Source organism: Cynocephalus volans, chromosome 3 (genome assembly GCF_027409185.1).
Source record: "Cynocephalus volans isolate mCynVol1 chromosome 3, mCynVol1.pri, whole genome shotgun sequence".
Taxonomy (NCBI): Eukaryota; Metazoa; Chordata; class Mammalia; order Dermoptera; family Cynocephalidae; genus Cynocephalus; species Cynocephalus volans.
In genome coordinates this window covers 172,687,531-172,714,859 of record NC_084462.1, presented here as the reverse complement: position 1 = coordinate 172,714,859, position 27,329 = coordinate 172,687,531, and the positions used below count along the sequence as shown (strand labels likewise).

Genomic DNA, 27,329 nt, shown 5'->3' with positions numbered 1-27,329 from the left:
TTTCTGTTGCCTTAGTGGTGTTCAGAAAGGTGGCTCTATGAGTCCAGATTTGAGTTTCCAGACGACTGGCAGAGAGAAATACAACTGACATCAGGAAATTCATTCAAAGCAACTGAATTTAAAGAAAAAAACACAATTTATCATAAACTGCACTCAATGCCAAACATTCAGATTTTCTGACACCAACTTAGCAAATGTTAAAAATACAAGGGTAATATTTCTTGTTGATAAGTTATTGTGAGTTCCATTGGTAGAGCTGGAGAGGAAAGATAAGAAAACATGCTGGGTGAACCTGATAGTAAGACTGAAGATTATGGCTACACATAAAGAAGAGAAAAAAGAACAAAACAGAAACACGAATATAGACATTCAGAGGTACCCTCATCCAGAGCAGTCTTCATTAGGACAGTTGAAATTCCAAACTATTGGATCATCAAGGGAATAGTCATGTGAATAATCCTATGAATTATTCAAATTCTTATAAATGGGAAGATAATAATGGTTTAGGAGCTGGAGATAATTTTGTACTAAAATTCTATTTTCCTCATGTTACAGAGACTAAGAGTCCAAATAAATATAGGGGAAAAACCCATTAGATTAAATTTTCAGTGAAAAGGAATTGCAAACTATATAAAGGGGTCTTCAAAAAATTCATGGAAAGATTCACATTATCTTTCAATTCCATTTTTCTACAAACTATTTGATGAAGTACCCTCGTATATAATCGCCACTTATTCCATTCTGATGAGCTTCCACCCATCAGAATACCTACTATTTACAGAATTTTTGCTAGCATGTCAAATGAGGATGTGTTCCTCCTAAATTTCTTCTGAAGTCTATAGTTAGAAACAATCTTACATCCAGTGGTCCTAGTGAAAGAAGTACTGGTGGGTCTGATGATTAAGTAAGTTTTGAGAAACTTTAGCTATTAAGAACCCTCTTGTAGACAGACACCAACAAGACCTCTTAGAAAAAACAAGAAGTAGAAAAGCAGACAAAATTCTTACTCTCATAACCATTATTAGAGTCCTTTCTTGGATCTATGATAAGTTTTCCTTAACTCCATAGCTCATCCTGTCCTACCCACTTAGAGCAGAAACACTGAGAGAGGATCATTACAGTCCAAATATATAAGACTGGAACAGATATTCCAGGCCCTGTTTATGCAATGTAAGTTTGCATCTTAAAACACTATTTTGCATTTGCTTATGACATGTATAATAAAAACTTAAGTTAACACATATGAAGTCTAAGGACACACATGAATGCTCTCACCGCATTGGTGAGGGGAGTAGCAGAGAGGAAGAAGGAAAACATGACTGAGGTCTCCACTTTGCATGACTGGGTGGTTAGCAATGTTGTGAAACAAGAAGAAACAGGAGAAGCAATTTGAGGGTGACCTGAGGTGACAAAGGTAATGAGTTTGAGGTCCCAGAAAGACACATCAAGGAAGAAACAATGCAAACAGAACATACATAAAGGAGGAAGTGTAAAAACAAGAGCTTCCTAATACTATTTCATTTTTAGAGGTAACATTCCTTGTTTTATAATAACTGCCATCTCTCAAGATGACAACTCATTTATTTCTGATTGAGGATATTATTTATAAATGTCCTACCAATGTTTGCAAAAAGATAAATATAAGTAATGGTGCTCACTTCTTGTGGCTCAGAGCTATTTCTGGCATAACTCTGCATTACTGCACAGCACCCAGCGAAACAGAAGTAATCTCCAAGCTCGCTTGAGATCTGAGGCTATGTGTTCTCCCAACAGTATCTGTATAATTGTCATATATAATATCAGTAAGATATCTTGGCTAGTAAAGTATTTTATTAACTAAAATTTTTAGATAACTTCTTGAAACCAAGATTGCCTTTATCAGTTGTCTTATTTCTGTCTTCTCTGAAGAGAAGATAAAATACCCTTTGGGTTCACTGCACATGTCCATCTGCCAAGAAAATAATACTCAGAGGAAGAGAACATATATTCTATTATTTTTTTGGCAGATGGACGATACAGGGAACTGAACCCTTGATGCTGTTGTTACAAGGTTATGCTCTAACCAACTGAGCTAACCAGCCAGCCTCTTGGATATGTCTTCTATGTGGTAATCATTACTGGAATGTTTTGCCAGCATCTCCTACCCCACAAATGAATATATTTTTCTAGAATCATTAACAGAATATACAAATAAATTACTCCTAACATTTTTCTTTCTTTAGTTCTCCCATACTTTTCTTTCTAATAAGCTATCTCAAACCAATTCATTTCTTCATACTGGTCAAGATAGGCCGCCATTTGATTCCTGAACTGTTTCCCTAAAAAGCATTTTCTGCTCCTACATCAGGACTATTCTCTTTGCCTGAACAATTTTCCACAAAGTCTTCACATGGTTCATGCTCTCACTTTATTCAAGTCTGCTCAAATGCCACTCCCTCAGAGAGGCCTTCCGTAATTATCCCTCATAAAACAACATCCCATCCCATCATTCTCTCTCCTCTTTCTTCAGTTTATTTTTCTTTACAGTACTTCTCACCACTTGAAATTATATTATATACTTGTTTGCTAGTTAATTGTCTCACACAATACAATGTAAACTCCACGAGGGCCAGAACTTCATTTATTCAACACTAAATTCTCACCACATAGAACAGTGCCTCGCACTTAGGGAGGCGTTAAGCTAAAAACTGAATAAAATCAGTTGTTTTTTTTTTAAATAAACAAAGTAAGAAAGACTTGTTTGTAATCATTCTTAAAGCTTTTCAGTTCAAAAATTGTTTCTTGGGATCCATATTCCTTGTTTATAGTCTAAGCCTCTTAGAAGAGTGTGAATTAAAAATTGCACTAGTACTTGGAGAAACAAAAACATTTCCTAGGAAAAAGACTCATGGATCACAGTGTACATACAGCCTCAAATATGACCCTTGAGCTGTTTCAAATTACATAAGCAATAAAGTAATTATAAAAAAACATGCTGCTTCCTCAAAAATTAAGCATAGCATTATCATATAACCCAGCAATTCTACTTGTTGGTATATACCCCAAAAGAGTGAAAACAGGGACTCAAATAGATATTTGTACACCTACGTTCATAGCAAAATTATTAACAATAGCCAAAAGGTGGAAGCAATTCGTTTCCATTGACAAATGAATGGATAAACAAAATGTAATGCATACACAGAATGAAGTATTATTAAGCTTTAAAAAGAAAAGAAATTCTGACACATGCTAAAACATGGATGAATCTTGAGGACATTACGTTAAATAAAATAAGCCAACAACAAAAGGACAACTATTGTATGATTCCACTTACATGAAGTACCTAGAGTAGTCAAATTCACAGAGACAGAAAATACAATGATGACTGCCAGGGGCTGGGGAGTTAGTGTTTAATGAGTACACGGTTTCAGTTGGGGAAAATCAAACAATTTTGGAGATGAATGATGGTGATGGTTGCACACAATATGAATGTACTTAAAAAATCTCAGAACCATATACTTAAAACTGGTTAAAATGGTAAATATTATGTATTTTCAACCACAATTAAAAAAAAAAAATTAAAACAATGAGATATCCTTTTTTAAAACATTCCCCCTGATGTAAAGTTCCTTTTAATGACTGTAGTGGGACTATCTTACATTAGAGCAAGGACATATAGTTTACTAAGTGCTTCTTCACGCATTGTCATTTTATTCTCACACCAAATCTTCCATGTCAACAGGACAGGCATCATTCTCTAGTCTCTGAATGACGAAGTTAAGGTAGAGAGGTCTATGACTCTTAGCTCTCATTTAACAGGTTCCTCTACCCCCCCCATCTTTTTCACCCTTGCAATTTTTTTTGTTGAAGAAATCAGGTTTTCTTGTAGTTTTCCATAGTTAGATTTTGCCAAATGCATCACTGCGATGTAGTTTAATATGTTCCTCTGACCCCTGTTTTTGCTGTAAACGGATAGTTAGATCTAGAGACTTATTTAAGCTCAGGCTCATTTTCATATTAAAAAAATTTTTTTTCCAAGGCTGCCTGTGGTATGTACTTCCAACAGTAAGTACAAATGTCTTCTAGATTCTCTTTCTGTGATATTAACAGTCATCAATGATCACTAACTAGAGTCAATAATTCATAATGGATTGCAAAAGGGTGATATTCTATTATTCCTTCTTTATTTATTAGCTCGAATAGTCCTGTAAGAGAACTTATCAACTATTCAGTTGTCCTGATGCACAGTTTACACAGAAAGGGCAGAATAAAAGAATGACTCATTACCTTTATTTACTAACTTTCAAAACAATTAGTAACAATTAGTTTTCCAGTTTTCTTTAAAGATAATCAGTGAGTTTTTTAAAAAAAAATTTATGAATTCATAGATTTAAATCTACTTGATATGTTTCAATCCTTTGTAGTTATCCTTATTGAGGTTCAAACTGTCCCACCTTTGGACAGTAGAAGCTTACTCAGATTGGCTCCTGAGACCTTATGGCACAACCCTATTCAGCTCTGCTAGCTTCGTTACTTTCTGGGGTTATATCTTACTCCAGGCATATCCTGTATTTAGCCTTGGAACCAGCCATTTCTTTAAAGGAGCCCTAATTCCTTTTAGTGGGTAATGGTATTCAGAAACTACAATCTGGGTGCTAAGGGTGGTCACTGCCTTTTCAGTACACAGAGCTAAGAAATTATGTACATACATATCTATATGTATATACATGTACACAGATACACACACAAATATCATCAGTTTATACTGATGCTTCCAATTCATATTCAGGTTTAAAGGGTTTCAGCTTAATCTCATTGATCTTATATCTCTTTCTCCTTTCTCACATGCCAAAACCCTCTATTCCAATGCTGTCTACATAATTTTTCATTACTTTATCCTACAATGTACACACACAGCCTGAAAATAAAAATATCAACACTACCATCAACAACATGATGAATAAAAAAATCTTTTCTTTCATTTTTTTTTTTTTTTCAATTCTTTTTACCCATAGGATCTACTCAGTTTGGGATATCCTACAAATTACTGTGGTATGTAAGTCATTTGGAATATTTTATTCTGTGTGATTATATCACCAACTGGAAATACACTTTATAAGATTTGTAAGTTGTACTTTTAGAAACAGAGAGTAGAATTGTGGTTACTAGAGTATAGGAAGGCAAGGAGGGTGGGAGGATAAGGAGAGGGTGGTTAATGGACACAAAATTACACCTAGAAAGGAAAAATAAGTTCTAATGGTGTACAGTAGTGCTAAGTATCTACTATTAACAATTTATTCTATGTTCTCAAATGTCTAGAAGAGAGGAGATCAAATGTTCTCATCACAAAGAAATGATAAATTTTAGGGATGATGAATATGCTAAATACCCTGTTTTGATCATTACATATTATATACATGTACTGAAATTTAACTCTGTACCCCATAAATATGTACAACCAATGTTTTGATTAAAAAAATTCCTTTAAATAAAGATTCATTTTACTTTTGATTTTTAGTTATTACATTTTAAATTTAACTTTGTTACATAATTATGTAAAATATTCAAATAGGTCTAAAGTTGAAACTACAAAATAGAATATATCCAAAGTTTAGCTGCTATTTCTGTCTACTCTATCTTAGTTCCTCTCTGCCCCATAGGTAACTTTACTTATACTTGTATATAATACAAATTCCTTCTTTTCTGGCTACTATCCTTTGGTTCCCTACTATGAGCAATACTGAAATTAGCTAGTAACATCTTCCACCTGTCTCTCTCCCCCAGGATCTAACTTTAGGTAACATAAATTTTATTTACAGTTAATACATACAGGTAATCAGTGAACTTATTCTACTTTTCACATATTTGTCCCACATTTTTCATAATTAAACTTTATCTACAGAATTGAATTATAGAGTGATCACATACTACACTTTCAATCTTAGTTCTACCAATAAAGTAGAAACCTTTGGAGACAAATATGTTCTAAGATTCAGACTTTTTCCCTTTCTCCCTTTTTAATTTTTTTTGAAAGAAAGTAATATGGTACACGGAACATTACTGTATACTATATAAATATCCCCAGTGAAATCTGGCACAGCATCCCATAATCAACAAATTAATATTTTGCAGTAAAATATATTAAATATTTAGATTAAGCTATGTTAGTTTAGGACAGGTTTTGCTGCATAATGAATCCAGGTCATGTCAGTGTTTGGCATCAAATGAATTTGTCTCACCCCCTCCATCCAAAAATGGGATTTCAAAGTATAAATAAGAGAGTGTGTATCTGTAATTAGTAGCTCAAGATCACTCATAAGAATAGTCTTTTCCCTTACCCCCCACCAAAAAAGGTCATCATAAAACATTTTTATTAATATTAAATGAATATATCTTTTAAATTGGCATTTTTCTATATAATTCCATTGCATTACTGCGAATGAAAATTACTTGTTAGAGTTTTCTTCCGAGAATCTTATTAGCTCATGTGGGCTTTTTCTAATATAATCTTTCATAATTCAAAACAGCTGTCAGTCCCCTGCTGATACTTTTTTCTGCTATTAAAAATGCATTTTTAAAAGAATATAAAAGTACATCATATTCCACTAATCTGTGCAATATTCTTTTAAGTGTAATCATAAGAATTTCTCAAGCTAGAAAATGAGGGAAAGAATGCAAAAAATGAGGAGGTGAGTCTGGTTCTTAGTATTTTGGGCTCTAGTGAAGAGATTTACAGTTTGATTTTGGGAGTGGGAGGTTTCTGAACTTTCGATTAACTTCTAAATGAAACTGTATATTCTTAGTGTTCTCTTACTGTTTCTAGTTATAAAATATTTCTTAAATAAAACATCTGCTATCAATGCACATTTAGCATGGTCTGAAACTTATGTCTCAGTTGTTTAAATGATTTAAAAAAGATAATCTGAAAGGAGTTGAACAACCTAGGAAAAGTCATTAGGGAAGCCTTGAAGATCATTTTAAATAGGGTAAGAAAACCCAAACCAGTGAAAGAACCATTAAAGGAAATACTCATTATTAGAAATAATTTTTAAATGTAGTTTTCTCATTTATAAAAATTAAATTTATATTAAATCCTAAATGTGAAAACTTATGCATTCAGATGTATACTAAAACTTAAAATTAACATATTAATATATAAGGTTATTCAAGAACAGATATGGCAAATATTCAATGTAAACTGTCAATAAAAAAAATGAAAGTGAACCATGTCACAAATGTCTTACTACTAGACATTGATATGTGAATTAGTTTAAATTTAAATTTAATATTTTAAGGGCTGTTTCCAAATATGATGATTAGCTACAGGGCTCCCAATTATTAATCAAATAATTTTCTTCTCCATACCCACGTATTTCTTTTGAATAAAGAGTACAGGAACTGGCCAGTTAGGTCAGTTAGTTAGAACATCATGCTGATAACACCGAGGTCGAGAGTTCAATCCCTGTACCGGTCAATTGCCAAAAAGAAAAACGACTACAGAACATGGTTTCATTGAACTTTAGGGATTTAAACACACAACTTTTATGTTTAATTGTTACATTTGTGCTAAAAAGTCGTTCTGTTCTTAAGAACACGTTCAGAGGGGGTACCTAATCTGAATAGAGAACTAACTGTATTATTTGGTGACAGTACACATGTACCACTATTAAAGTGCTTTCTTTTTCTTTCCCACTCTCACTCCAATAGTTTTGCTATTTTACAAATTAAAATGTAATTTCAGGGCTGAGCCCGTGGCGCACTTGGTAGAGTGCTGCGCTGGCAGCGCGGCGACGCTCCCGCCGCGGGTTCGGATCCTATATAGGACTGACCGGTGCACTCACTGGCTGAGTGCTGGTCACGAAAAAACGACAAAAAAAAAAAAAAAAAAAAAAAGTAATTTCATATTCTTTATTAAAAACCTGAAAAAAGTAATTTTTAGTATCTTAATGGTCTATTTCTTCCTCTTCCATTTCCTTAGAAATATTTTTGCCTTCTGTTACTTGAGCATTGAAAAGCTGAGATTTGCACTGTTGGGTCTTGAAAGAATTTTTAAAGTAATAGAACAGCTTATAACAGGCAAACAGCATACTTGCTAAGTGTTCTCCACCCACCCCAGAATCTTTATTTTTTTCTATTCATTTATGAGAGTAATACACGTTTGTTATTTAATTTTTTTCTAACACAGAGGAGAGTACAGAGAAAGACAATTTTCTAAAATCTGCCTCTCTCCCCACAAAGATAACTTCTAACAATCTGATTTCTACTTTTCTAGAGTTTTGATATAAATTAACTTTAAACAGTTTTAAATGGGATATTTTATAGACAGTTCTGTAAAAAGCTGTTTTCATTTCTTAGTATGTCAGGGTTGCATAAACATGCCCATATACAAAATTTTACTTCACCCTTTAAATGTGTAGATATGCCATATTTTACTTAACCAACTCCACATTGAGGGTCATATCCAATTTTTCAACATTATAAACAGTGCTTGCAATTCTTTTACATATATCTTTGCCCATTCTAAGTTGTGTCATTGGAATAAATTTCAAGTAAGATTACTGGGTTAAAGAGTATATCTATTTCTAATTTATACATGTAATTATCAGAAAAGTTGCAATTTAAACTCTTATCAACTTTGTATGAAAATATCCGAAACACTGGGTATTACTAATATTTGCAATCTGACGGAGGAAAAAGAATTCTATTGTTATTTTAATGTCATTAGTGAAACTGAATCTCTTAATATATTTATTAGTACCTATGCTGCTTTTATATTCTTTGGCAATTTTCCTATATGGCTGTTCTTTTTATATTAATTTGTGACACTCTCTATTATTAATGTTAAAATGTCAACAGAGAGGAGTTCGGGTCAGGATGGCGGAATAGATGGTTCCCAGTGTCACTCTCTCCCACAAATCAACCAATTAACAGCTATAAAAATGTAACACCAGCAAGGCGAAGGCCTCTGGAGCTCAGGGGAAGAGGAGAGATCTACGGAGTTCATGAAGGCAGGAGAAACCATGATGAGAAAAAGAAAAAATGCTTGAAGCATTTTGGGCTGTGGCTGCTTTAAGGCCGGAGCTGCTGAGCACATGGACCAGGAGCAGGCAGAAGCTGCAGCCGTGTCCCTCAGATGGAGATAGTTGGAGGCGGCAGGGGAGAAGAGGGCCTTGGTGGCCCCCAGGACAATGAGACTGCTAATAGGGTTCCCGTGGACCCATGCAGGAGCAAGGTGCCAGAACAGCTGAAAAAGGGGAGCCATTCAGAGGCCAGTGAGTCATTGCAAAGGACTGGTGCAGGGCCCATCCCATGGGAAGTGTTTGGAGCATGGGTGGTGGGGGAGACGGGCCCCTGGAAAACACTGGGACACAGCAAGGACAACTGATCCATCCCCCAATCACCGCAGGACCACTCAGAGGAGACTGGTCAGGAATGCAGAATTGCATGGGGTGCAGTTTGATGAAAAAACTCAGGCCCTGATCAGAGTTTCTGTACAACCCAGGTGCATTGGGTCTCTGGAGAGCCAGAAGTACCTATAAGGTCAACCATTAAACCCTGAGCTGCACAAAAAGCCTTCCCTAGGGAAATAGCAGTAAAGCAGCAATTTAGCTCAACCACACAGCTCAAGTACTGGTTCCCACAGGAAGTTCCCCCATTTTAGAAGTAAGCAAAGGACAAAAAATTAGTTCCAGGCCAGGCACACTGCCAGCGCCTTGGCCTGCCGGGGTGCCTGGGGCATAGATCCGAGGACCAGACCCCCTGCCGACAACCAGGCATACCACCAGCACCAAGGAGCATGCCAAAAACATCACCTCCATGTGGGTGGCCCACCATAGCCACTACAGTAACCATGGCTGCTGCGAAACTGGCTAGCCATCACAATCACCATGCAGATGGTTAACCAGCCATTGGAGTGCATTGATCAAGGAATCACCAGCAGAGACCAAAGAAAAGGATGTCTCTCTCCACAAAGCCCATTCCAGTGTGGCAGAAGCAGCAGCTGCTTTATGATAATATTGGGGGATCTGAACACACCTCTCAGCATTGGACAGATCATCTAGGCAACAAATCAACCAAGTAACCATTACCTTCAGAGGGAGAGAAGAAATCTAGGGTTATCAGTGGTGGGGGGGGAGGGATAGGATAGGGAGAGATTGGACAAGGGGCATAAAGAATAAGTACAATTTGTAATAATATACATACAAGTAATATTGATTTGATCAACATGTCAACACTGAATCCCAAAAATATGTATAATCAATTATGATTCAATTTAAAAAATATATTAAAATATATATACAAAAAAATGTCAGAGAATATTCACATTAGCCTTTTAAAACTACGATGGCTTTTATCACAAATGTTTAAATTTTTTATATACTCAATTCTGTCAGTCTTTTTCTTTGTAACTTCTGCGTTTCATGCTTCTTGTAAATATTCTTATATCAAAAAACAAATTTATACATAAATATGTAAGTAGTTAGAACAATATTTGAGAAAGTTCTTTTAATTTGTAATGTAATCTCCAAATTAGACTATGCGGGTAAACTTTCTTCAATCAGAGCAGAAGGGTGACCATTTAGATAAAGAGTTTAGGGCGGGCCAGTTGGCTCAGTTGGTCAGAGTGCAGCCTTGTAATCCAGGTCAAGGGTTTGGATCCTTGTACCGGTTGGCTGCAAAAAAATAAATAAATAAATAAAAGATAGCACAGTTATTAATTCAGTGCACTAATTTTACAATTTTTATTAAATTTTAAATACAAATATAACTCAGTTACCTGGTATTGCTGGGAAATGAGATGGATAAATTTTCCAGATAACTGTAGGATACTTTCAGCAGCCATTGTCTTGTACAGTGTTAGGCTTGTCTTTTTACTGAATTTTCTGAGATCTCTATGCTTAATTGACAGTTTTTTCTCCATTATTTGTAGATACTTCTCTTCAGCCAGGTCTGACATCTAAAATATGACATTAACCCTCTCTAAATTGCTTTCTGTAAGCTTCTATTATGGCCTTTCTGTTCTCTGACTGCAATCTAGAAAATAAATGAAGGCTGCCAAGGATCAGATGACCAAACACCATGTCAAGATAAGTAAGGAAATCTCCATCCTCAAGTAATAATAAAGTATGTAAGCTTTGTCATAACTATATTTCTGGGATTCAGACTTTTATTTTAATTTGATTTTTTACTTACTCATAATTTTGCAAGTGTTTATTTTATAAGTAATTATTTGAGTTGAGGTTGCCAGAAGTTTAGCAGATAAGTAAGGGTTGTTAAAGGTTTTGAAGCCTCAAATCCTAAAAAAGTATAACAGTGCAAATGAATGCTAGCTAATAACACAGAAACTAAGATGCTAAGCAGGTTATCAAATACTGATAAAAATTAAATACAAATGACAAATACAGAAAAAAGTATACTATAATAATTTCAATAGCTTCCTCATACTTAACATTTTTATAAATCTATGCCACATTTCAAGTTTTAACTCAAATATTAGCCAAAAGTGTTTTATTTGGCTCCATTCTTAATGCAAACACAAATAAATGGTTCTAACAGAGTTAAGCAATTTCAAAATAAAATTAAAGTACTATTAAATTTTCCCCTGAAAAATGCCTTTCTTAACATAGCCAACTCTGAGCTTTCCTGGGATAAAGGCACCAAGCAATATGACGAATTCCCAGAACTGCAAATATGTTATCTACAATTTAGATTTTTTTCCCTAGTAGTTATACTATCAAAATTCTGTTATGCTTATGTAATCTCTTCTAAACTCACCTCCTATCATTTTGCTCTTTGCTTGCTCTACTTTAAACACTACCCTCCTTGCTGTTCTAAAAACATGCCAAGCATTTTCTCACCTCAAAGCTTTTGTAAATGCTACCTTTCTGCCTGGAAAACTGTTCACACAGAAATCTGAATAGCTCATTCCTTCATGTCCTGTCACCTTCAGAGGTCTTCCATGACAGGCATATATAAAACAGCAATCCCTAATCCTATTCCAGCACTCTGTGCTCTTTATACTGCTCTGGTTTATATACAGCACTTAGGAGTATTTGACATGCTTGTTTTAAGAAATGTATATATTTAAACTTTCACAATTCCTTCTTACATGTTTGATTTGATACACTAAACAATTCAACACTGAGGAGTGGCATCTTTGTTGATTCCTAAGGAACATATGGCATTCTCTTGTGCTAATGTAAAATTTGACTGTCAGTGTTAATAGAATTCCCCAAGCAGTCCTTATTATATACATGTTTTTCTTAATTTCTGGAGAGAAAATGAAATCAATTTGTACCAAACCTCTAAAAAATTAAGACAATTGAGCTGCTACTAAATTTTCTCTTTTCTAGCTGACATGACCTCAGATACAATCAACTTTCCTCGTTTTTTCAAGATCAAAGAAAAAAAATTGTTTTTACAATTCAACAGTTTTTAACGTTCACAGAGCTTCACATTTCCATCACCCCAGAAAGAAGCCCCATACCCATTAGCAGTCACTCCCCATTTATCCTCAATTCCCCAACCCTAGGCAATGACTAATCTAATTTTCCATCTCCATAGATGGGCCTATTTTGAACATTTTATATAAATGGAATCATACAATATGCGGTCTTTTATGACTAGCTTCTCTTACTTAAGCATAATGTTTTCAATGTTCATCCATAGTGTAGCATGTATCAGTTCTTCATTCCTCTTTCTTTGCTGTATAATATTCCATCGTATGGATGTACCACATTTTGTTTTTTTATTTTATTCATTAGTTCACTCATCCATTGATGGGTGTTTGGGTTGTTTCCACTTTTGGTTATTATGAATAATGCTGCTATGAACACTTAAGTACAAGCTGTGTAGACATATGTTTCCATGTTTCTTGAGTATATATCTAGGAGTGAAACTAACATGTATTTTTAATTTATTTTCTGTTCCCTCTTTCCCTTCCCCAATATAAGGTAAACTACACGAGGTCAGGGTTTTTGTTTTATTCACGGTTGTATCTGCAGTGCCTAAAACTGTGTCTGGCATACAGCAGGTGCTCAATAAATTTTGCTGAATGCATGAACGGAATACTAAGAATGTTTGCTTTCTCTTAACATACCAATTGAGCAGAGATGAAGAAATAGTTCATATTCAAGATGGTAAAGGGATCATAATTTTATTGTGGCAAACTGAGAAAATGCCTATATAATATAGACAATTAAGATTTGACTAAACTCATAATTAAGCTTCAGTCCTCAGTATTAGAGAGATGGCCACTATTTTCATTACATCTCAAACACGATCTCATTTAATTCTTGTTGGAGTTCCTCCTACAGCTGTTCCAAATCTTTTCCACAGTCACCTCCCTCAGCAGATAACCTTGTTTCCTACTTCACTGATAAGACTGAAGCCAAAGAAGTATTCATTCTACCTCAGTCCTCTCCTTTCTTTTACCACCCAATTTTTAAAAAATCATCTATCTTCTGGTCTTCATTTCTCAACATCCTACCTCTTAATCCCTTTTAAATCAAGCTAGAGATAGGAATTTGCAAACCTATCCCTATTGAAACTTGACAAGTTGAATGTTTCCCCCCTCAGTATTTACCTTCTTTGAAAATTTCCATGATATCTAGAAACCTTTACTTTTCTTGAAACATTCTCTTCCCTCAGAATACCACATGGTCAGTTTTTCCATTTATGAGTCCATCTTATTTTACTACTAAAACAAGGGCTGCCCCAAGGCTCTGCTCTTGGTCTTCATTCTTTTCTCTGTATTCCCTCCTATGACTCAACATCACTGATACCATTTTTATAAGAATAAATTACTTGATGATTAAGAACTCCTGTCTCATGTTCTCTCTCAAGCTCCAATCTTAAATTTTGAACTTCCAGCTAGATTATTTACCTTTGATGTCCCATCAGAAGCTCAAACTCAACATACCAAACCCTAAAAGGGTAATTTTTGTAAAGTACCTGATGCATAGTAAGCGTTCAATAAATATGAATATGTTTGAAAGATAAAGATGGGGGAGGAAACTCAATTAGTCCTCTCTATGCAAATATCTTGTTTTTATTGAAGACACGCTGGGCATCCAGGGTAAAACTGCAGGCATTTCTCCTTTCTATCAAACTGGTTCACCAATCCCACTGTGAACAACTTAGACCAACTTAATTATTTATTATCTCTTTCTTGAATTGTCACAAGAGTCAAACTTGGTCTCTGCTTCTAGTCTAATTCATCTAGCACACCAGCAAATTAATTTTCCTAAAATAACAGAGATTCAACCAAGAATATAGAATTAGCATAAACTCCTAGCTACAAATCCTACCTCCTGTTCATACTCTACATGTATTTTATACAATAAATTATAACACTATTTCCCAAAGTGTATTCTACAGAATACCAGTCCTACAAACATACTGAAATGAGCCCTGGGGAGAAAAAATCCTAGATTGGGAAACATCACTTGTTACAGCCCAGTTTTGCAGAATTATTCATTAAACAAATATTTGAGTACCAACTATACACCCAGCACTATGCGAGTAACAGTCTTGGTTCTGATGTTACTTACAGTCAAGTAAGAGAAATAGACATTTAAACAACTAATCACATAAGTTATACATTGGGATAAATGCCATGAGAAGCACAGGCTACTTTGAAAAAAGAATGGACTTGATTTATTGACAGAGGTGGTGGTGATGCTGGGGAGTTAAGGCAGAGTAAATAGTTTAGTAAATTCTAGGAACAGAAAGAAGGCCAAGGTGGCTGATACAAAGTAAGCGAACGGGGTGGGAGGAAGGAATAATGTGAGATGAGGCAGGAAAAATAAGCAGCAGCACATCCCTGCAAAAGGTTCAGAGTCCTGCAGCTAAGAAATCTGTTTAACTGTGCTTAACTCAGCCTTTCCCAATTATCACGGAAACTGTTCTAAGAAAAATCAATAATAAGCCATGTACAGTGTTCCTACTTTCAATCATATTATAGTAGTCAAGGTATGAAGTGAGGCAGGTTTACACTGGGCTAATGTTGACACATTTTGAAAGAAAATAACAATATAAAAATTGATTTTTTAAATTTAAATTATGAATTTAAAAAAAATCAAAAGATACCGTGCAGAAAAGAGTTAACATGGCAGGCCTGAGACTGCTGTCCTTAGAAAGGCTGCCTGCAAGGTTGGCCCTACAAGGTCTCTGGGAGCCTGAATTTTGGAAGTGTTCCCTCCATTCCCTAACTACCTGATAAGGGTGATTTACTGTGTGTAAACTGTGCAAACAATATGGTTTATGATGAATACCTGCTTTCCTTCAGTGAGTCTGGAATTTTTGGACAATCTAGGTAGGCGGTGCCTATGTGACCAGACCCCAATAAGAACCCAGGGCACTGAATCTCTAATGCGCTTTCCTGGTAGACAACACTTCTTACTGTCACAAGTGGATGCTGGAGGAATTAACTGCATCTGGTGCGATTCCACTGGGAGAAGACTCTTGAAAGTATGTGCTTGGTTTCCTTTGAACTTTAACCCATGAGTCTTTTCCCTCTGTAATTTTGCTTTGTATCCTTTTGCTGTAATAACTCTTAGCCATGAGTCGTACTACATGTTGAATCCTTTCAGTCCTCCTAGTGAATCACCAAACCTGGGGGTGGTCTTGGGGATCCCAACACAGGTACAAAATGGAATACCATGAAATGTCTTCCTCTACCACTTTTCTTCAGCCTCTCAAAATGAAACAATATTGTTTTGGGATAAATATCTCATTGGTATTCAGGTACAAAGCTATTTTTAAAAATCTGTGAAGAAATTACCATAAAAATCAGAATAGTGGTTACCTTTAAGAGGAAGAAGAAAGTGGTTGTGATTGGGAAGAGGCACTAGGGGGACTTTTGGAATGCTTACTGTGTTGTATTTCACGGCCAGGGTGGTGTCAGTTTTAAAATAATTTGTTAAAAGAAAAGTTAAATGTGTTTAATATACTTATTTGTATGTATATTATTTCACAATAAAAAATGTTTTGTTGGAGCTAGAACAAATTTAAGTTACAGGTGAAGTCTCAAAACTAAATCTTTTTCTAAGTAAAAGGATACAGAAGAATGAAAGGAAAGCTGAATGATGAGCCACAGGAAATGCTGATGATTTGGGGGCTGGAAAAGGAAGAGAACTGAATAAAGGAATGTGTGGGAAAATACTAATCAGGCTGGGTAGTGACCAGGATAGGCTGCATGTAAGAAGTGGCATTTGAATGAGGTTTACTCCAAATTGAGAAATCATCTCTTTCCTCTGTACTACCAGGAAATTTTGGATGTACTTTAATTTCAGTACTTATCACTCTGTAATGGCAATTACTTAAGATTTCTATGTCCTCAAACAGACTAAGTTCCTAGAGTACTGGGACTGTGTCTTATTTTGTTAAGTATGTATTCCAAGGACCTTGAAGAATACCTGGCTCATAATGGATCCTTAATAAAATGCTTAGAAATGGAGAATGAAATCAGGAAAGATCCGTATCACAGATGTCAAGAAAGGAGACTATTTAAAAAGTTCCACTTTCAGTTTTGAATTTTCCTTGTTTTTTCTCTTTTTCTCCTATCTTTTGCAACTTCTCAAATCATCACTGTTTTTACTAAATCCTTTCCACTTTACCCCTACCACCTCATTTTTCCTTTGACAACTACCTGAAAACCAACCATGTGCAAGACACTTAGCCAGGTACTGTTAGGGATACAAAAAGGAACGTACAGTCTACTGGAGGACATATTTCATCCACAAAAATAACACACAGGATACAAGTGGGTACAGAGAGAAAAAATATAAACATGGCATGGAAGTTAGAGGAAGGTAATTAGGCTTTCTTGTAAATACGACATTTGCTCTGGTCCCTGGAGGATGTTAAAATTTAAACACGGAGAAAAGTAGATAAGGGCATTTCAGGAGAGAACAGCCTAAGAGTTAAAAGGTCACAATGGCCAAGATGTGGAAACAACCTAAATGTTCATCGATAGATGAATAAATAAAGAAAATGTGGTACATACATACAATGAAACACTATTCAGCCTTAAAGAAGAAGAAAATATGTGACAACGTGGATGAACCTTGAAGATATTACGGTAAATGGAACAAGCCAGTCACAGAATGACAAATACAGACTGCATAATTTCACTTACATGAAGTACCTATCTAGGCCTGGTCACTACCCAGACTGATTAGTGACTATCCAAAATAGACAAATTCTTAGAGTCAAAAAGTAGAGTGCTGGTTGTCAGGGACTAGGGAGGGGGGGAAATGGGGAGTTATTAATCAATAGGCATAAAGTTAAGTATGATGAATAAGCTCTAGATATCTGCTATACAACACTGGACCTATAGTCAAAAATAATGTCCTGTACACTAAAAATTTTTTTAAGAGGGTAGATTTCATGTGTTCTCATCACAATAAAACAAAATTTAACCCCCCCCCAAACAAAGAACTAATAGGTTTATGATGGACAACATATAAGCGCTAGGAAATGAGGCAAGAAAAGAAGGCCTAAGCATTGATTAGAAAAGACAGAATAAGAAAGAAGCAAAGATAATGCCATCGTCCAGCTAGGAAGAGCTGATTAAGGAGACCAAAATGCAGCAGTCAAAGAGATAGAGGAAAACAATGTGGTCTCATAGAATTCAAGAGATGAAATGAACTGGAAGTGAGAACTTGGAGGGAGCAGATATTTTATAATTCTTTTTTTAAAATATGGCTGTAAAAAGGTATAGAGAAGTGAGGCAGTTGTAAAGAGGAATGTGGAAGTGTGAAAAGATGTGTGTGAGAGAAAGAGGAAGATAGCAAAACAAATGGGTAAGTGGATAGGAATGATTTAGTAAAGCTGTAGTTTTCATCTGGAATGACTTTGCCCCGCCCCCCAGGGGACACTGGACAATGTCTGGAGACATTTTTGGTTGCCACAACTGGGGAAGAGCAAAGAGAGGGTACCAGTGGCATCTAATGGGTAGAGGCCAAGGATGCCACTAAACATTGTACAAGGCACAGGACAGTCCCCCACAACAAAGAATTATCTGGCCCAAAATGTCAATAGTGCCAAGGCTGAGAAACCATGTAGTAGAATATGAAGGATGAAGAACAGAGAAAGATTAACCAAAGAAGCAATGTCTTTGGCAAAATGAGAACATTCATGGAAGAAAAAGATTGTTCTGGTTCTCTATCTAGAGATCTGATGAGAATTACAGCACAATGCTAGAAGTACCTCCACGGCTTTATTTGAAAAGTCTATTGAAGTATAATGACTTCTCTGATAAACACATGAAGACAATGTACAGGCCTTAAATCATTATCCACTCTATCGATACAGATAAAGCACTTATCTTTTGTGATACAGTCAAGGTTTAAAATATGGGAAACTTTTAAACAATTCAATATATGCACAGAAATTCCATCTATTGGGCCGGCCCCGTGGCTCACTCGGGAGAGTGTGGCGCTGGTAGCGCCGAGGCGGAGGGTTCGGATCCTATATAGGGATGGCCGGTGCGCTCACTGGCTGAGCGTGGTGCAGACAACACTGTGCCGAGGGTTGCGATCCCTTACTGGTCAGGGAAAAAAAAAAAAAAAAAGAAATTACATCTATTAAAAGGTTAACTGATATAGAGTCCATCTGCTAGTGTAATTTTATTTTATAAAATTTCCTACACACCCTTTAGAAACTAATTACAAATAATCTGCATTTTAACATTTTGCAGAGGGATAAGGTGAAAAGGAGGCCTACAAAGCACCAGTTTTTAATGTTGCAAAGTGATATTATATAGGGCAAAAAGGAGTTAACAGCAGTTATAAAAAATGGGGTTGTAACTCTCTTTGGTGGGTAGTACATTATATTTCAAAGCCACAATTAACTTAAAAAAAAAAAAAAAAAACCAGTAAGGGGGACCTTAACCCTTGACTTGGTGTTGTCAGTACCACGCTCTGCCAAGTGAGCTAACCAGCCATCCCTATATAGGGATCCGAACCTGCAGCCCTGGTGTTATCAGCACCACACTCTCCGAAGTGAGCCATGGGCCGGCCCTAAGCCACAATTAACTTGACCATTAAAATTTTACTTTGTATCATAAGAAGGAAAAGACTACCAACACATGTACTATGTTAAAGGTACTGAGAAATTTAATCAAAACATGCTCTCTGCTCTCAAGAGAATTTTCATTTGTTTTTCTGAGCACCTACTATGTGCTAAGCACATGGAGATATAACGACAAACACGCGAGGGATAATTTCTGCTGTAAAGATGCTTAAAGTCTAATGGGGCAAACCAGTAAATAGGCGATTACAATACAGAGGAAGCATAGATTAGTGGAGATGAAGAACTCTGGAGCCAAGCTGGATTTGGATATAGCACTGCCATTTGCAAACTGTATGAGCTTGGGTAAACCTTTTATCTTCTCTGCGTCTAATGATAATAAAAGTGTCTACCTTACCAGCTTGTGGAGAGAGTGATTATTTGAGGTGAGACCTAAGGTTGACAATAAAAAGTGTGAACTTTTCCCTTTTCTTGATAACAGTGAAGGGGGTGGGAGGAGGGATGCCAAAATAATGCTTCAAACAGCAGAGGGAACCATGTAAAGGCCAAAGAAGAGAACAAAACCTGGTTCACTGAGGAAATAAAAGTAATTTTATATAGAGTACCGTGGGAAGGATTTGTGGCAGCAGTCAGATAAGAGCCACATGATCCATGACAAAGAGTTTGGACTTTAGAGAGGGTGTTGTTTGTTATTGTTCTTTAAAATTATGTACTATTGTTTGAATTAAGTAGCAGACTTTTTCTTATTCAAGAATTAATAAGCCAGCAAGAAATAAAAAATATATACAAAATACAGGAGAGAGATCTTGGCTTAAATAACCAAAAGTTGAAATCCAAACAGCTTTATTAAAGGAATTCACTTATTTTTGAAAAGTTGATGGAAAAAAAGAGAAATGTCTGGGCATCTATGCTCTAAACACCGTATTATGTGTTTCACATAGATTCCTTAATTAGTCAACCAAGAACCTAGAAAAGGGTGATACTATTCATTTAACAGCTGTGGAAACTAAGGCACAGGGAGGTTAACTGTGCCTTAGTAAAGTAGAAAGCTAAAAAAATGAGACACCAAAACAAGAAAGTTCTTCTTCATAGCAAAATATGACAAATACGTCCTTTCATAATCATCCAACACATGATATTACAAATCTCCAAATGCATACTCTATTTCTCTTTTCACTGATTTGAAAACTACAAAATGCTATGTTAAAGTTTAATTTATTTGAATGGTGAAGTATACTGAGTTGTAAATTTTAACTCTCCTTCTGTCCCCATCCTCCCTTTCTTGTCAGACATTATTGTTGAAGCATATGACAGAACTATGACTCTGTAATTAAGCCTGTAATGAGACTTATCTGTTATAAGCTATTATTAACATTTGCTACAAACTTATCTAGTTCTGCCACAAAGCTTTTTGCTTACAAGAAAATTCTCATGTCTAGTCTCGAGCAAGCAAAAAATATTTTGGGAAAGTCTGAAGATAAGAATAATTAGGTCTTATGAAGCATATTATGCAATTTCTCTCTAAAGAATAATTCACAAATGAATCCCAGATTAAAAAAAGAACTAAGTATAATTTCAAAACACAGGGAAAAGGGACATTATACTTGAAGTTAGTTCTGGCACTTAAGTCTTCCCCTAAAAAAGGAAGGAAGGAAGGAAATAGCACAATAATAGCATAATTCATTATTGCTCCTTTTATAAGGGATCATGGCCAGAGGAGACTGTCATATTTTTTACCTAAGTCAAAATTTCTAGAAAATAGTGAAGGGAATGCAAAAAACAATGTCCGGTCAAATGATTTTTCCATTTCACTTTAAAGGTAATAACACACCTCATGTTTATTTAAAAATTGCTTACGAAGCACTCTTTCATGTTATTATTTCATCCTAACAACTCACTTACTGAATACCTATTATGCATCAGACACTGTGCTACATCCTGTCTGCTTTGGTTCAAACAAAGCGTACAGAGTCATGTAGAGGAGTCTGACATACAAGCAAGTGATTATAATATATTGCAATAAGGGCTAGAAGAGTGATCCAAAGTACCAAGGGAGTGTATGACTATTGGTAAGGGTAAAATAACTAGATCTTGAAGAACAGAGAGGACTGTATCGATCAGGATATTTTTAATGGCAAATAACTCCAAAGAATTGTCTTAAACATTAAGAAATATATCTGTTATGAGAAGTCCTGTGGTATGGAAGGCTACAGACGCAGTACAATATGTGGCTAAATGATGTTGTCAAGGACCCAGATCCCTTCTACCCCTCTGCTCTGCCATCTTTAAGGAATGCTTCATCTTTTGTGGTCACAAGATAGCTGCTGGTAGCAACAGTGGCTTCTCCCCAGAAATGGAATGTCTCTTTACCCTCAATCTGACAAGGACAAGTAACAGTTTACAGGGAAATGCCATGAACTGACTGATCTGTACTAACCAAAATCTACCTGAAGGTGATGATGAGTCACCTTTTCCGAGTCTCCTGGATGCATGAACAAAAGGAGGTTTCTGTCAGGAAAGTAGATACTAGATGGGCAGCTAACAGAGTTGATGACAAAGAAGAGGGAGAACTATAGGCACTGGGAAAAACACATGAAAAACACAGGGGAAAAGAAACAGCTTGCTATGGCTGGTGATGGGAAATGTAAGGTTGGACACAAACTACAAACTCTTGTGAGTTTGGACTTTATCCTATAGACAATGGGAAGTTAACACAGGTTTCTTTGGTTTTTTTTAAGATGACCGGTAAAGGGATCTTAACCCATGGCCTTGGTGTTATCAGCACCACACACTCCCGAGTGAGCCACGGGCCGGCCCTTAACACAGGTTTTTTAAAGTCGGGAAGTAATATGCTCCAATTGGGTTTTTTAGGAACATAATTCTGGTAGTAATATAGAGAATACCCAGAGTGGGAGAGTGGAAGAATAAGCACAGACTTAGCTGGTAGGCTGTTCAATAACAATCCAGACTCATAAGGTAGTGGTAATAGAGAGGGAAAGGATGGAATAAAAATATACATACAAGGTGGAAAAGCTGTTAAGTAAGACATTTCTATACTTTTTTTTTTTTTTAACAGATAAGGAAATCAAGCTTCAGACAGGTTAAGTGACTTGCTTAAGATCATAAAACTATAAACAGCAGTCAGAATTTGAATGGAGGTTTGATTCCCAGTCCAGTGTTCCATTACATTGCAACTATATCTGAAAATGCCAACAATGCCCAAAAAAGGGAACTGTTTTGAATCATGTGATTTAAAGGATGTTCTGTGTATTGCATTAAAGTGAACCACACCACAGCTCGCACTAAAAAAATTTTGAACTTGTTTTGTAAGTAAATGAGGCACTGAATGTTTGCGTTTCTTTATAAATCTGGAGTCAGCAGACCCATGAAAAGTTTCTTCTAAATTATGCCTCCTTTTGAAATTCTGGATTCTGATAATTAACTTCCACTAGCATCAACTTAAAAAGAAAATATAACCTCACTTTTAAAAAGATGCCTGTTTTAGAAAAAGTCACTTGCCTAATTCCTTCTACAGTATAGAAATTTGATTTTACTTTATTACCAGTGTACCAAGACTGGGTTAACAGGGAAGATGGTTTAAAATAAAATAAAAACTTTTCTATTAAAAAATTATAAACAATATGCTTTTTACGTTATTGGGTTAAATCTTAGTCTTCTGCTTCTTGATTCAATTAATAACTTCAGTGAGCACCTATGTGCCAGGCACTCTTGCTAGATGCTGAGAATATAGTTGTAAGCAAAACTGTACTACAGTTATCCAGGCATATATGCTTGTATGATTATTTTATTAATGTCAGTCTTCTCCACTGAGAAACTGTAGTACTATTTTTCTTCAGTTAAAATAGGCCTGCAAATGTACAAAGACGATGCCTAAAACATCAACTTGACAACATCATTCTGCCAATGACACCAGAATTTTCTCACTTATCAGGCTTTAGAAACTCTCTCTTTCAGCATCCACAAATGATTTTTCTCTTAAAACATACGTATTAAAACACTCAACAAACCAGGAACATAGGAAACTATCTCAACATAATAAAGATCATATACGAAAAACCCATGCTAATATCATACTCAATAGTGCAACTAAAAACTTTTCCTCTAAGATCAAGAAGAAGCCAAGGATGCCCACTTTCACCACCTCTAATCCACATAGTCATACTGGAAGTCTTACAAGAGCAATTAGGCAAGAAAAAGAAGCAAGACACCCAAATTGGAAACGAAGAAGTAAATTAACTGTTTGCAGATGACATGATCTTGTATGTAGAAAACTCCTGAAGATTACATTTAAAAACTTTTAAAACTAATAAATGAATTTAGCAAAGTTGCAGGATACAAAATCAACACACAAAATGAAAGGTGCTCTTCTACACTAACAATGAACAATCCAAAAGGGAAATTAAGCAAACAATCCTATTTACAATAGCATCAAAAAGAAGAAAATACTTAAGAATAAACCTAACCACGTAGACGAAAGACTTTTACGCTGAGAAGTAAAAAACAGTGTTGAAAGAAATTAATGACACAAATAAATGGAAAGACATCCTGTGTTTATGAATTGACTTAATATTGTCAAGATGTAAATACTACCCAAAGCAATCTACAAATTCAACACAATCCCTAACAAAATCCCAATAACATTTTTTGCAGAAGTAGAAAAATCCATCCTAAAATTCACATGGCATCTCAGGGATCCTGAATAGCCTAAACAGTCTAGAAAAAGAAGAAGGAAGTGGAGGCCTCCCACTTGTTGAATTCAGAATTTACTATAAAGCTACAGTAACTAAAACCTTGTAGTACTGGCATAATGACAGACTTACAGACCAACAAAATAGACTAGAGAGCCCAGAAATAAGCCATCACACTTACTGTCAAATGATTTTCAATAAGAGTGCCAAGAATATTCAATGGGAAAAAGTCTTTTCAACAAATGTTAGTGAGAAAACTGGATATCCACATGTAAAGACCTAAACATAAAAGCTGCAGCTATAAAACTCTTGAAAGAAAACTTAGGGGAAAAGCTTCATGATGCAGGATTTGGCAATTTCCTGGATACGACACCAAAAGCACGAGCAACAAAAGAAAAGCTAGATAAGTTGGACTTAATCAAAATTAAAAACTTTTGTTCATGAAAGGACACTATCAACACAGTGAAAACATAACCCACAGAATCTGCAAATCATATGTTTGATAAGGGATATTCAGAATATATAAAGAACTCAACAAAAACAGAACCTGATTAAAAAGTGGGCAAAGTACCTGAATAGATTTTTCTCCAAAGAAGATCTATAAAAGGCCAACAAGCACATAAAAAGATGTTCAACAACACTAATCACTAGGAAAATGCAAATCAAAACCACAAGGAGATCCTACTTCACACTCATTAGGATGGCTATCATCAAAAAACAGGAAATAAGTTCTGGTAAGGATGTGGAGAAAATGGAACCCTTGTGTACTGCTGATGGGAATGTAAAATTTTCTGGGTATGTACCCCCAAAAAATAAAATCAAGGACTCCAACAGATATTTTTACACCCATGTTCATCACAGCATTATTCACAATAGTCAAGGGGTGGAAGGAACTTAAGTGTCCATGGATGGATGAATGGATAAACAAAATGTGGTACGCACTATACATACAATGGAACAGTATTCAATCTTAAAAAGAAAGGAAATTCTGATACATGCTACAACATGGATTGACCTTGAAGACATTATGCTAAGTTAAACAAGCCATTCACAAAAGGAGAAATACTGTATGATTCCACTTACTTGCAGTACCCAGAGTAGTCAAATTCATAGAGACAGACAAGAATGGTGGTTGCCAGGGACTGGAGTAAGGGAAAACGGGAGTTAGTGTTTAATGGATACAGAGTTTCAGTTTGGAAAGATAATAAGAATTCTGCAGATGGACAGTGGTGCTGGTTGTATTCACAACAATGTGAATGTATTTAATGCTACAGAACTGAACACTTAAAGATGGTTAAGATGGTAAATTTTGTTATGTGTATTTTACCACAATAAGTACACACACACACACACACACACACACACACACACACACACACACACAAATATACCTATCATGCAATTCTTCTCACTGACTCTATCCTGGTCTAGGATCTCAACTCTTCACACTGGTGACTACAACAGCTACTGTCTTCCTTGGTTCATTCCATTTTCTTTATTCTAACTCAATCTGTAGATCATTAACAGGTTCACCTTGCTGGCTTATCACTTGATTCCTGGCCTCCAAACTTTCAAAGAAAATACCTTGCAAAAGAAAGTAAAAACTGAAATCTACTCAATTCAGCACTTCTACAGACAGATAACCTTCCAACTGTCTGATGTTTCCTAAAGAAAACTTTCTCCCAAGGAAATTCAGTTGCCAGCTCATCCCAGACTCCCTCTATTCCCCTCCCCCCAAAGCGAATCTTCAATTTATACTCTTGCTTCTCCCTCACAAAGTAACTGTTCCAACCTTTCTGTAAGTCTAAACTCTCAGAGGCCAGTTCAAGTCCTAAGTGTTCCAGGAAGTTCTTTAGACTCCTACTGCCTCACTCGTCACTCTCTACCCTGAATACCTACAGAATTCTTTGTATTAGTAGAATTCAGTAGGTTAGTTCATGTGGGTACATCTTATCTTTCCAATAAGAACCTGAAGGCAAAGTCTATGTAATACACTTCTTTCCTTTCTCCCATAGAGCTAATATAATATAAAACACAAAGCAGATTTCCAATAATCACCTGTGTAATTTTGGATGTGTGATTTTCAGTGACTAGAATATGAAATCACAATCATCTGGCATTATTTTATTTCTGAAGGCTAACCTGCGACACACTACAAATAAAATTGTTGTGACTCAATAAGAAGATACATGGACACTAGGCAGTATCCCCTAAAAAACACCACGGGTGTTTTTAATCCTAAAATGAGCGTTTGATACAAATAACTTGTTTTAATGCTGGTGTTGGGTCTCACAACAGTAGGGTAGTAAGCTTTTGTGGGACAGAATATTGACCTATGGGTTTTACTAAACTCACACAAGAATGAGCCATGCTATAATTGGGTGAAAATGTAGTCATGGGCCTATGGAAACTCTGAATGAAATGTCACTCAGTTTTCAGCAAATGCAGTTTAGAAAAAAAATCATTAGTTATCTGAGGTTAGCTGTCAGAATCAGAGAGGCTCTCTCATTTCTGCTTTCACCTTTATTGCACAAAGACCTAGGGATGGGGATGCATAGCGGTACTGAAGAATGCAATCAATGAAAAATAATAAGCTCAAGAGTGTAGTGAAAAGCGCTTTCTAAATGGGAGTTTAGGGAGGCCTAGGTCCTAGTTTTCATCTAATCCCTCACCACTTATAGGACCCATGGCAAGTCACACACCTCTCTGGGCCTAGTTTCCTGGCTCTAAAACAATAGTCACACCAGATGTCTAAAGGCTTTTCTGACTTCAAAATTCCAAGACAAGTCTAATCACAGCTGCTGTTAACAATGTATGATTCTTGTAAAGCAATTTCAAATCTTTCTTCCACATTTCAGGAAGAAAGCAATTTATTTCAGCAATCTAAAAGAAATGGACGCTATTCAGAGACAAAAGATTCTGTTAGTTGAAAAAGCTAAGAAATTCTGTAAAAATGCCTATTTTCTCATTACAATAAGATGTTTTAGCGGAGGAAACAGTGCTCTGGTAAAGATAACCGAGAGTGCTTCTGTAAATTAGGCCTACTCCAGAGCACAAGTTCTTATCTGTGCTGGTACTTGAAGAGGTGCTATTGTAGTTCAAAGCAGAAACAACACTCCTCTCCAAAAACCGTGAGAAAGTTCTCATTCTCGGGGGTAAGGTAAACAACCGTGCAAATGATAAGGCACTGAAAACCGCACGGTTTTTGTCATTCAAGCATTCTAACGAGCACAGCCTCCTCTTGATAAAACTCAGTATTGTCTCCCAACCTGTCAGGGCTCAACTCCACTTTTATCCCGTCCCAGTAACTCACCCGGACACTCCAACTTCTCACCCTGGGAGTAGCCGTCCACAGGCCTCCTCCCTCTGCAATTCCCGGCCAGCCGCTCCCACGCCCACCCCGGGGCGATTGCAGCCCCGCACTCGGGTAAACACGCGCCAGAGTCTGGGAGCGGTTTCCCCGCGTCCTGGGAGCGGCGGGTCCCGCCCCTCCGAGCCCGGAGCCGGATCCCAAAGCCGACCGGGCCGCCGTCGCCGAGGCCCACCTCGGGCTGCTCTCCCCGCCCAGAGTGCCACACCTCGCGCCTCTGCCCCCGGGACAGCGGC

At 36.3% G+C, this 27,329-nt stretch overlaps 1 protein-coding gene across 4 annotated transcripts in view; it reads right to left on the bottom strand.

Moving 5' to 3' along the window:
- The window catches only part of BTBD7 (BTB domain containing 7), an 86,855-nt gene that overhangs the window by 59,103 nt on the left and 423 nt on the right, over positions 1-27,329 (bottom strand). The window lies entirely within an intron of this gene.